This window comes from Medicago truncatula, chromosome 4, assembly GCF_003473485.1.
Source record: "Medicago truncatula cultivar Jemalong A17 chromosome 4, MtrunA17r5.0-ANR, whole genome shotgun sequence".
NCBI classification, from domain to species: domain Eukaryota; kingdom Viridiplantae; phylum Streptophyta; class Magnoliopsida; order Fabales; family Fabaceae; genus Medicago; species Medicago truncatula.
In genome coordinates, this window is record NC_053045.1 from 24,473,443 (window position 1) to 24,485,659 (window position 12,217).

The 12,217-nt window shown below is 34.4% G+C and overlaps 1 long non-coding RNA gene across 1 annotated transcript; it reads right to left on the bottom strand.

Moving 5' to 3' along the window:
- Positions 1-1,258: 1,258 nt before the first annotated feature.
- Positions 1,259-4,475, bottom strand: LOC120580102 (uncharacterized). Its single transcript, XR_005645717.1, has 3 exons — positions 4,466-4,475; positions 3,281-3,283; positions 1,259-1,376 (listed from the first exon to the last, which is right to left on the bottom strand). It is a non-coding gene; the product is annotated as an uncharacterized lncRNA (long non-coding RNA).
- Between the last annotated feature and the right edge of the window lie 7,742 nt (positions 4,476-12,217).

The following is a 12,217-nucleotide window of genomic DNA, read 5'->3' on the forward strand; positions in this document are numbered from 1 at the left end:
GGACAAGTTTGTTAACAGATTGCGAGTTCAATTTAGAACTCTTCGACTTGAGTTCCGTGTAACAGATGTGAATGCAAGATTACTGATACTGTATTTTTATAGATGCGACATTTCAAATTAAAAGTTTATTTGATCATTTTTCTCACTTACTAATTTTGGATATATATATATATATATATATATATATATATATATATATATTTGACTACATAATACTTTGTTTGTGAATACAATGAGCACGTGACAATCAACATAAGCATTATCCTATGGAGCTTAACACTATTTGTCAATATTGATGTGTTTGACACCTATGTTAGGAGTTATAAGCTAGAATTCCAAAAGGAATTTCAATTCAACAATGTTTGATAGAAAAAGAAGTGGTTCAAAAACTCATTAGGTAGAATTGCATACATGGATACAAAATGAGATTAGCCAGCTATATTATGACTCTATTTTGTAGTGTTGTTATGATGTGTTAGACATCTAATTATTATGCTATTAGGCAGCAGATATTATGTTATTAGGCAGCAATTACTATTAAGAAGTTATAAATTAAATAGGGAAATCAAATAAAAAATCACTAGGCATTTTATTTGGGACTGAAAATTGGTTTGGGAGAGATCAAACTCTCGAATTCTTGGAGGGAGAGACCCAAAACTCTCAATTTTCTAGGGAACCTGTTGTATCCACTACAAACCTACGGTTTTTTGCTGTCACTAAATGTCAAGTTTCTTGTATTGATCCTATAGTCCTATTGTATCATCAATAAAAGTAAGTTATTTATGTTATATTTTTATGTTTGTTACAAGTTTCTATCATGATAATTCAGAGAATGCGTCTTAAATAACTTAAATATTAAAGCTAACTGTTAATTGTTTGCCTTTAATATTTTTTGAGTCAAGTATAAGAAAAAATATATATAAATTTTCAAGTTCAAGGGGCATTTTGCACATAAGTGCAAAACTTCCGGGGTATCTGCAAAATGTTATGTTGACTAACAAAAGAATTTGACGGAATGGGTAATTTTTTTTTTTTTTAACAAACAAAAATGAGATATATTAACGAGGACACCGTAATTGTTACCGCACAAGATGTGCCGAACAATCACAAAAATGTCAAAGTCCAAACAAAAATACAACCAAATCAGTCAATACCCAAACATAAAAGCGGGCTCGACCACCACTGTTGAGTACCAAAACTAAATACAACATTGCTAGCCTTTAGCCACCACAAAGAAGTTGATTTCACTTTATCTAGCATTTGTGGCAAAGTACTTTGTCTATTTCTAAAAAGCCGATTATTCATTTCATTCCACAACACCGAAACACAAAGCAACCAAATCAAGTGGAAGAAAGACCGTCTCCCTCTCGAACAACCTGCGTAATTAATAAATTGCAAAAAATGATCTGAAGTTGATTGAGAATCGACCCCTACCACTCCTAGCCATGCTCGCACCAATGGCCATAAGGCACCAAAAGTTAGACAAGACAAAAACAAATGATTAACATCTTTAACATTCCCACACCCAGAAACACACAACCGCGCCTCCAAAGGTAAAATGCCACGGCTTGTCAAATTATTTTTTGTAGGTAACCGATCTCGCAAAAGTCTCCAAGCAAGGATAGATACTTTGAGAGGAACCTGTTTATGCCAAATTAACTCCATATTATGGTGTAACTGGGGCTGCTCCTATGATGTCAACATATCATAGACTCCACGTACAGAATACCCACCATCATGATTAGGTAACCAAAGCCATCTGTCTGTCACTGATTCCTGCAAAGAAACTGTTAGTAATAAAGCCCTACACTCCTCTACCAACTCCTCCTCCCAAGCCCACAACCGCCTATGCCACTGCAACGCCTCCCCTCCCACGTCTACCCCCAACAAGAATATATTCCTAACAGAGATTGATTTGTGAACATTCAAGTCAAAAAGACGCCCAAACCGGGCACACAGTGGAACATCTCCGCACCAACGATCACGCCAAAAATCAGTATCTGCACCATCTCCCACCCTCCTCCTACACAAGACCCAAACCATCCCTCTCCACCCTCACCTATCTCATCTTTAATCCTCACTATCTCCCGCCACCATGAAGAACAACTCCGGCCCCCATCCGCCAAACCTCCATCCTCCACACCATACCTAGCCACTAACACCTTTCTCCACAAAACTTCCTTCTCCAATAACAACCGTAAACACCATTTACCCAACAAAGCAATGTTAAACTCTGTCAACCTCGTTACCCCCAACCCTCCATACTCCTTCCTCATACTCAAAGTATCCCACCTAACCCAAGATATTTTTCTTTTTTCCTCACCCCCTCCCCAAAAAAATTTATTAAACAAAGATTCAATGGAAGAGATTATACCTGACGGAGCTTTGAAAAAGGAAAGTGCAATTTCAGAGAGGGTAATTAAAGTTTTGTTAATGTTAGGAAGTAATTGACGAAACTTACAATTTTAATGAGTAATTGCCTATTTACTACTACCACCGTATCTCTAACAAATCCTCCAACACTTCCCATTCAACAAAATTTTTCCACTATTTACAATAATTTTCCATTCAATTCTACAGATTAGAGAACAAAAATGGACCTTTCAAAAAGAGAAGTCCAATGAGTTACCCTATTATTGTTATGAAGTTTCCACCATTGCTCAGCAGTAACCAGTCTCTATCAAGAAACCTGTGGGGCTAATAAGATCCGGGGTTATTCTCTTCCAACCAAACTTTCTGCATACATAATAAAAAAAAATCGAACCTCCGATCATTTGCTTAAACAAGTACTTCTTGTATTCATTTATTTTTATCTGATTGTACTTTTGTGGAGATTTCTCATTCAAAAAAAAGAAAAAACTCTACTTCTCTTCCTAATTTCTTCTCTCAACTAAATAAAGTGAAAAGGCTAAAAATATTCGTTGTAGTGGACATAAAATAACAAAAGAACACAAAAATAGACCTATATTTGATTTTTAGAGAAAAGCAAAAGAATACTCTCCTTTTTTAATGTTAAAAAAAAAAAAAAAAACAAGAATACTTGAAATCTTAAGATTTGTCAAATAATTTTTTTTTGATTTATGTGTATTTTTGTTCCATATTAAATAATATTTCGACAGTCATTTGATCTTTTAGCTGATTTTTATTTTCTTAGTAGTCATATATATATGGTGTCTAAAACTAATTTTAAAATTATTCTAATTTTTACTTGATCTTTTTATTTTTTTATAAAAACATTTGTCGACGTTTGTCACGTTATGTTATGGACCGGTCAGAAGACCAACTGCACGCCGACACGTGGCCAGACTTGCGTCGCCTTAAGACTTCACATCCAAAGGAGCACGCCAGTTTGCGTGCACTGTGCCACACAGGAGCGCGTCCCTCGTACAAGGATCACCCTACACGTGTCTTGCTCGTCCTTAATCACACGCCGCATAACCCGGAGACGGTTATGGCCAACACGCGCCTATATAAGGGTGAATTTGCTTCAGTCTCAAGGTACACATCACTTTTCACAACACTTCTTACACACTTTTTCTCAGTTCCATTACTGACTTGAGCGTAAGAGTGCTAACGTGCCAGCAGGCACCTTTCGCTCCACCACGAAGACTCATCGTCGCCGTGTCAGAAACCGTTACCGTCACACCGGAGCATTCTATACCGCCGTTGCCACTCAACCTTTTTCACCGGACATATCACGTTACTTTTTAAGTTAAGTTCCCTTTTTAAAGTACTCTCAACCATTCAATCATTGCTCCACGTTGAATTTATTTGAATTATTTTAAAAATTATGGTCCATTACGATTACAATTTTTTTTTAAGAATTGACTTTCAATTATCTATATCTATACTATATTTAAAGAAAATAACTCCTTTCAACTTTTTTAGGCTGACTTTTTTCTTTCAAAAAATACCCTCAATTTTCAATACAAATAACACATGTAACAAACAGATAAGATTTATTTGAAATGCTATAAAATTTTGTTGATCCTTTGTATATATTATTTTTATAGACTTAGTGTATGTTAAAGGGACAAAAATATGAAGAATCTCAAAACAGGGTTAGAATATGTGTTTTTATTTTTACAAGGTCAGTTTTCAGACTATGCGTATATTACAGAATCAATTTGAACAATTAACCCAAAAGAATTTAGATAATATTTTTTTTGTTATATTGTTGGTGTCATTGAAATAGATAATCATGATTAGTTTTGATAAATTATTCAAAAAATCAAAGATACTATTTATCTTTATATGCAGTTTTTACTGAAAAGATACTAAGGATCCAACCAGAGATACAAAAACTGTATCTACTCGTAAGAGCTTCAAGCACTGATTTGGCTGAACATCGCTTGCAAAAAGAGGTGCATCATCCATCTTCATCTATTTCCATTGATATCATGAATGTTTGACTCATAAAAGAATGTTAACATCTTTCCAATACACTTTATATTTTTTGACAAACAACATTATTATTAATTTTTTGAAGATCAAACGCTGAACCTTCTCCTTCATGCTTAACATTCTTCTTCATCTCCATAGCCATCCATGTTTTTGACATTTCTAGACATCCTTTCTCCTTTGTGCTTAACTTAAAGTTCTTCTTCATTAACAAAATTGTTCAACATTATTTCAGTCTCGTTTATTGATCTGGAGTTTTCTGCCTAGTTTGGTTTATAGATCTTGATTCATTTACATTTTAAAGGTATGAATAAAATTTAGTTTATCATTTTAAATGTTTTATTATGCTATATGGTTGGGTGTTGTTTAGTAATGTTGTTGACTAATAAAAGAGTGTAAGATACCATAACTGAAAGAATAAATTATTATTCTCTGAGTAAGTTTTTGGTAAATGAAAGTGAGTAAGAAGCCAATAATGGCCGCAACACAATGTTTGTAAGTAATATTTTGTTGTTGGTATCGTGCACGGTCGTACTTAATGATTGCACGACCGTGCCTAAACTCATTGGTGATTTGTTGATTTTAGTTTTTTGTCACGAACACGATCGTGCTTAATATTGAAACGGTCGTGTTTGTCATAATGGAAGTAAATATGGATGGTTTAGGGTAGTATTTATTAGATAGATTTTGAACTGCATACCGAGCACGATCGTGCGTTGTAAGGACACGGGCGTGCCAAATTTCCATGAATGAAGTAGAATTTTTTGATTTGTTCGAGCACGATCGTGCTGATCACCGAAACGGTCGTGCCTTACTTCCTGGAAGTAATTGTCTTTGCTTTGTACTAGTTTTGCCATTTAGTATTGTATGTGTTTGATTCCTGCCATTTGTTTGATATAAAGGAAGTGTGTGTTTATGTGAATTTGTGATTGTGATTATTTAAATTCATGTATGTTGATGAACAGGAAGATGGATATTCAGAAAATTCTGGAAATATTTGAAATTCCTAATGTAAGCGCCATAACAGGGGGATGCAACCTTACTGGGGAAGGTTCAGAGGTAGAGGTATGTTGATGTGTGATTACATGATTGTGTAAATTATTTTTGAAGTTAGCGAAAACCGTTGGGTAATTTTGGTCTGAGAATTTTAAATTACCAAGTTAATTTGCATTTTTTATTGTGTAGGAGATGGACAATAGCTCTTGTTCAGAGAGTGATGTATGTACCTCGGATGAAGATGTCGAAGACATCTACACTTCATTGTATGGGTGCAACTTTGACGATGAAACGGCGGTTGATTGCATGGCTGACCTTGAGAGAATTAATTATAAGGAAATAGGGTCTGATGAAATCATGAGGTACCATTTTCCGGATCGTTTAGTTGCATACAAGTTTTACAATTTGTACGGTTGTGTATGGGGATTTGCTGGTAGAAAAAGCCGTGCTGTTAAAATTGTTTGTTGCTTACCATTTGTTTGTTTGTGCGTGAAGTTAAAAGTTTATATTCAATTTGACATTATTATGTTGTTGGAACGTGTTTTACTCGCTGTGGATTGTTTTATTTGATCACAAAATCAAAGTAATTCATGAATATTTGAATATTTTTGTAACATCTTGTTGGTTGCAATCTGTTTAATTGACGGTCCCAAATCTTATGTTAAGTAGTGGGTGGATAAATGTACTTTAAAAAAATTTCTTAGTTAATTAATTATCTTGTTGGTACACAAACGACACGTTCATGCTTATTAATCACACGATCGTGTTTGATAGATGTAGTAAACCATTGATATTTAAAGAGAATAGAACGCACGATCGTGTGTGATTGTAGCACGGTCGTGCTCAAAATACTGATTTAAAAAAAATTGTTGCTGATAGGCAAGCACGGTCATGCTTTTTTTAACACGGTCGTGTCACTATACACTGACACATATTTTCAATTGAAATGGATGTTGCACGACCGTGTGTAACATTGGCACGGTCGTGCTATATGCATTACACACATTTGAAGCTTCAACATGATCTAGTTGTAACACAAAATTAAATGATTCATTTTTACTTCCATTATATATCACAAACAAGTACGAATTGTTTAGAATACTAAACCAACACAATCAGAGATTACGACAACGACAAACCTTTATATGTAATCCCATACATTACCAATTAAATTACGAACCTACACACAGAGATAGATAGGTAACATCGTAATTAATATTACAAAAGCATTGTTCACAGTGAAACTTGAATCAAACTTATACAGAAATAAAAGAGTACTTTGTTAAAAGTGCATTACTATTACAACTCTCGCAAGAGCATTTTCAAATTGAAACCAACAAAACAGTTTTAGAGTAGATGTTAAATTAAATAAAAGAAAGGCACGAGTGTTGCCAAAGCAAACAGATCCAAGAAGCAATAGCCGGAAATACATATATCTCCCATCATTACAATCCATAGGAGGTTGGTTATCAATGTTAAGGCGCTGCATCATTAGGTCAAGAATACGTCCCTGCCTTTGCTGCTCCTGCCTGATCTGTTGAACATCAGACCTTGTACCTTCAACCTCAATCATCATCCTTGCACGCCACTCTTGGTCATCTTGAACCTGCCTTTGCTACTCTAGTCTCATCTCTTGAAAATCGGACCTTGTCGCTTGAACCTCAGCCTCTATCCTTGTACGCCATTCCTGGTCATCTTGAACCACCGGGTGTGGTTGATGTTCCACTTGGTCAGCAGCCGCTGCGTCGTCTTCAAGATGCTGCTCTTCTGCAACTTCTGGATCTAAATCAGAATAAATCCAATTTGCTGGATTGGATGTGTCAGTCCTCTCTGGATTTGGCAATACAAACGCGTCTTGGTTATCAACCCTCAATCAAAATTGTTCTCTCCTCCCGCCACTTACATCCTTAATCATTTTCATCTGAATTAGCGTATCAATCTCAATTCCCTTGTAATCCTTCATTTGAGGTTGGTCAGAATAATATTTTATTCCTAACTTCCTTGCAATGTAATCGATTGACCCCCCGACCACAATAAGACCAGCGTCCTGTGTTGCAACATATGCCATATGGCTTAAAAGATAGTATCCCGTGTCTACCAGACACTTGTTAACCATAGCCCATAACATGAAAAGTTCATCGGTCCTAACTGTACCCGTTTCCTTCCGATCGAGTAAGCTGCAAGCCATAACCCTGTGAATGTAGCGAAAAACAGGGTTGTGGATTGAACTAGCTTTAGCAGATCTAGCCACAAATTTTGTCCTCCCGAATATTTTAAGCCAAAATTCATCAGAGTCATAATTATCAGGCCTAGTATTTGGGTTACGAGAATCTTGGATGAATCCCGTGGCAGGGAAACCCATACGCTTGTTAAACTCAGGTAGGGACATGCTAAACTCTCTGTTATTCAAGCTAAATGACACAGTGGGTTGTGGTTCATCGATATTCAATTTATCTTTGGTAAAACACAGCGTACTAAGGAATTCTAAGGTAATGTGTATATATGTGGAGTACATATGCCCTAAAAATCTCTCTAATCCTATGTTATCAACCAGAAGTCTAACATTTTCTATTATACCTAATGTATTTAACGTGGTTTTATCGGGATACCTGCTCAATGCAATTCCCCTTGCAGCGAGTTTGTTGTACCTCTCCCTTTCCTCCGATTTCTTGAGCATAATCCCAAGCTCATTAGCCTTACCCTTCTTCTTCCTGCCGTCCGAAGAGCCAGCATCATCAACAACTTTTTTCCTCTTTGAATCAGATGAAGCGTCATCAACACCTTCTTTTCTCTTGCTCGCCATTTTTTAAATTCTCAAAAGGGTACAAAATATGGGTTTTGAAGATTGTTTGGTTTTTACCTTAAATTTTGGTTGTGGAAAGATGAATTTATGTTGGGTTTAGTGTTTGGGGATGAGGATTTGTGTTGGAGTCTTGTTTAATCTTCAATTTTGTTGGTTTTGAGTTAGGTTTTTTGACCACATGAATTTGGGAATTTATATGATGATTGGATGAGTTTTGATGGAGGTTTGAAAATGAATGTGGTAAACTTGTTGGTTGGTGTTGTTTTTGTTAAGATTTAGTGAAGTTTTGAGAAGTAAAAACTGAGATTGAGTTGGGAATAAGTTGATTGATAGGTTAGTTGTAACACCCTAATTGTTATTTAATTATTTTTAGTTGATTTAAAGTCTTTTATATGATTTTAAATGATTTATGTTGATTTTGTGGTGTGGTGTATTTCATTAATGGTTATTTTCATTATTTAATAGAATAAGTGGAGAAAATAAAATTATTTTGGAGTTTGGGGATTTAAATTAGAATTAATAGAATTAAGAGGAGTTAAGAATATTTGGGAGGTTACAATAGGTTGGAAAAATAGAAACTGAGAGTCAGAACCAGTTTCACGTACAAACAGAGATTTTGGGAGAAAACAAGAGAAAGCTAGGAGAAGAGCCAAAGGGGGAGAATCTGATTGTGTAAGAGTTTGTTCATCAAAACTAAGGTAAGGGTGAGACTAACTCTCAATAATTATAAATTATATAACTTTTGATTTTGATTTAACATAAGGGTGTTGGTTAAATTTGGGATTTGGGGTTAGGTTTTGATCATTAGATTTTGAATTGAAAGTGTAGAAACCATGATAAAGATGAGAGATTGTGTACTGATCATAGGTATAATCATATAGCAATGCTGTAAACAGTTTTGGGGATTAAATTGGGAAAAATTGAGACTAACTTTCTCTAAAGATGAGTTGTATAATTCTGAAAAAGGGTTTAACATTGTAGTTGTTGATGATGAATATACATGCTCAAGTTATGTATATATGTATACTTGTGTTTTGCTCAAAATTGGTGAAGTATAATGTTGATGTTGATGACTTCACTTCTGATTGTTGTTGTTTTTGTTATGAGATGTTGTTTTGATGATTGAAACCTTGGGTAATCTTAACCATAGAGCTTGAAGTGAACTTTTGTTGTTCTTGAGAACTTTTATGAAAAGTGTGATTTTGTAAATTAATGTTTTCGGTCATGTTTTATATGGTTCTGAGTGCCTTAACATGTATAGAAATGGTTAGACAAGTTTTTGGATCAAATTTGGGCATAGGGAAGTCAAAATTGGGATTTTGGGGTGAAAAATGGAGTTTTCCCGAGAGCTACCTGTCATAACTCGCCATGGCGAGTGGAGTTACTCGCCGGGGCGAGTAGCTCTCTGACAGTACGTCCTGTTTCATGTTCTTGCGTCTTTTTCACACGTTTCTGTTTTGAATTGGCCTTTGGTGTAAACATGAAAGTTGTAGATAATTTTGTTAGCTATCCAATGACTTTGGTTTGACTCAAAAATCATTTTTAGTTTTTGAGATATGATGAAAATACTCCAAGGAGGTCTTAGTGAAATTTTATGAAAATTCAACAAAATCGTTTCCAAGTTAATCCAAAACTTATGGGATAATTCCAAGACTCAAAACTAGAAGTAATATGAGTTCAATTAAGATGTTTAAGAGTATTTAACCCATGTTGTGAGTTGATCTTGGGATAGGAATGAAAGTTGTTAATAAGTTATAGACTTACAGATAGCCTGAATCAAATGATTAATGATTGTTGGTTAGTTTAAGATATTTATATTATGAGGAAAATGTACGATATAGAAAATATCTTTGTTTATATCATTCAAGTTGTTATTATTAATATTGCTATGTTGCAAGTTGCTTATGTTGTTGTCTCTGTTGTTGTTGATTATTAATATCATTAAGTTGACCAAGTTGTGGAGTAAGTTATATTTATTTATGCACAGTTGTTGTTGTCGTTGATGTTGTTGAGTTGTATGTAGATATACACAAGTGGAGTCAGTTGCATAATCATAAAAGCGGGAGGGCCCTGGCCATGGAACGCCTTGTCGTTCGAAGCGGTGGAACACTTTGTTGTTCAAAGCGGTGAGGACTTATGTCCTGAATGAATGCTTTAACCATTCAATTAGCGGTGAGTGCTCCGGCCCTGAATATGGTACCACATGCATGCGCATTGTTGAGGAGTCTTAGTGGAGTCGTTGAGTAGTTGCATGAGTCGATGTTGATGGTTTTAATTACCATTTGTTGTTGATGTTGTTAATGATGATATATTCATATATTGATGAATTATTATTATGATAGGGTGTTAGATTTAATTGATGAATTATATATCTATTATTGATGAAATTAAGATGTTAATGATGTGGTATATTTGCAAATGCATTATGTGGAATTATATATGATGTTTAAGTTGTGTTGATTATCATTTGATATTGTTATATCTTGAGATGTCTATGTGCTACCTGTGATGCTGTCGAATCTTAACTAAGATGTAAATGTAGGTCTAAGTTGTAAGCGTTGTTGAGTTGTACGCTGTCGAATAAGTCATAAGTATGTTATGCAAATTGCCGATGTTGTAATCATCGTCTGTGTTGTTGTTGAAGTCGTAGTTGTAGCAGTTGTTGGGGAATGATTATGTCAGGTGTTGTGTAAGAGGTGGTGTACTCTTACTTTGTTGTGTTATAAGAGGTGGTGTACTCTTACTTTGTTGTTGTTTTATAAGAGGTGGTGTACTCTTACGTTGTTGTGTTATAAGAGGTGGTGTACTCTCACGTTGTTTATGTTGTTGATTAAGCTGTTGTCGTTGTTGTTGTTGGGAGAGTTGTTATCGTTGTTGTAGAATCTTGTTGCTGTCGTCGTTGTTAGTTGAATTAGTAAGTGTTACTAAAGTTAAAGAAGAATATTATTATGATGATTTGTTGCTGTTTACATTATTATAAGATGAGGATTATGTTGTGTCGACTATGTTATTATGAGGTGAGGATTATGTTGTGTTGTCTATATTATTATGAGAAGATATTTATGATATGATGAATTATGTTGTTATACAATGAGGTTTATGATAGGATGAATTATGTTGTTATGATGTTGTTTATGATATTGATTATAATGTTAAGATGATTGTTTATGGTGTTGAATATGAGGTTGTTATGATGTTACATGATGATGATTATGAATGTTGTGATGATGATTACATGATGTTAAGCTATGAGTTGTTAAATGTACTTGATGATGGTTATGTTAAGTTGATAAGTTATCTTTTATTCATGAATTGCTAATGAAATGTTTGATGAATAATTATTATTATGAATTGATGATGTTACGTATAGTTGTTAAGTTGTCTTCTATTCATGAGTTGTTAATGAGATGCTTGGTGGAGAATGTTAATATGAATTAATGATGTTGTCATGTTGTATATGATTATGATTAAGATGTTGATTATGATGTTAAATGATGCTGTTATGATGTTGTTTATGATATCGAGTTATGACTGTTGATATGATGAGTACATGATATGGTTTAAGAGTCGTTAAAAGAAATATTATTACTAATTGATGGAGTTTAAGTTGTTAGATGCATTTGATGAATTATATGCTTATTATTATTGTTTGTGAAATCTCACTCCTTCTGCTTGAAAATGTTGCCCTTCGTATGGGTAACTTGCAGGTATTAAAGATTAGTAGGAGTGATGGCTCAAGTGTCTTAGGGCTCTGATACGTAACGGGATGGGAAATTGTTGCTAAGTTTATCATTCCTTTATGTATCAATTTTGGAACATGTTGTTGAAGTTTTTATTGTCGTTGAATTAATTCCGCTGCAAAGTTTTAATTATTACGTTGTTGAAATTTGAAGGATAATTATTTAATTATTCCATTTGTGATTTTTAAGAAAAGAAGTGTAACATTCCGTTTAAGGTGTTTTACTCTGATTAATTTATGAAATTTTTATGTTGGGAAAACGGGGTGTTACATTAATG